This window comes from Morone saxatilis, unplaced genomic scaffold (genome assembly GCF_004916995.1).
Source record: "Morone saxatilis isolate NCDOM2014 unplaced genomic scaffold, NCSU_SB_2.0 Contig19, whole genome shotgun sequence".
In the NCBI taxonomy this organism is placed as follows: Eukaryota; Metazoa; Chordata; class Actinopteri; family Moronidae; genus Morone; species Morone saxatilis.
The window spans coordinates 23,407,343-23,407,871 of NW_023339751.1; the positions used below are offsets into that span (position 1 = coordinate 23,407,343).

The 529-nt window shown below is 42.9% G+C and overlaps 1 protein-coding gene across 1 annotated transcript in view; it reads right to left on the reverse strand.

The window, feature by feature from the left end:
* LOC118329834 (reticulon-3-like) overlaps positions 1-529 on the reverse strand; it is a gene marked incomplete in the record, with an annotated part of 46,178 nt that overhangs the window by 14,650 nt on the left and 30,999 nt on the right.

Genomic DNA, 529 nt, shown 5'->3' on the forward strand with positions numbered 1-529 from the left:
GGGGGGGGGGGGGGGTTCTTCAGCAGGGAGCACTGCCCTCTATGGCCAACATTATGCACATTCAGCAAAACATGCTGAGAATAAAAAACACTTTATTCACTGAAAACAGAATGAGGGACGGGAAGGAGCGAGATGGTAAAGAGGGGTAGGGAGGTTCCTGAAGAGAGAGGGGGGAGAGGGGGGAGGAGGGAATGAGCACACAGCATTGGAGGCAGAATGGATGGAAAAAGCTGCATGTCTGCTGGGATCTTTTGTTATCTTCAATGACAAAGCACAGCCCTCAAAGTTTATCATCATATTTACAGCATTAGTGATGAGGATATCCGGTGCTAAAAGACAAAATATAATTAAACTCTTAGTCACTGCACTTCAAGACAGCTTTAAATAATCATAGAGCAACAGCAGTAACCAGCAGCAACGCTCCCTCCAGCAGTCATTTGGTGTCATTTGATAACAAAGACGACACATTTGTACTAAAAGGTTTTATATATGAAATTATGAAAATTAACAGCTATTCTCTATATACAGA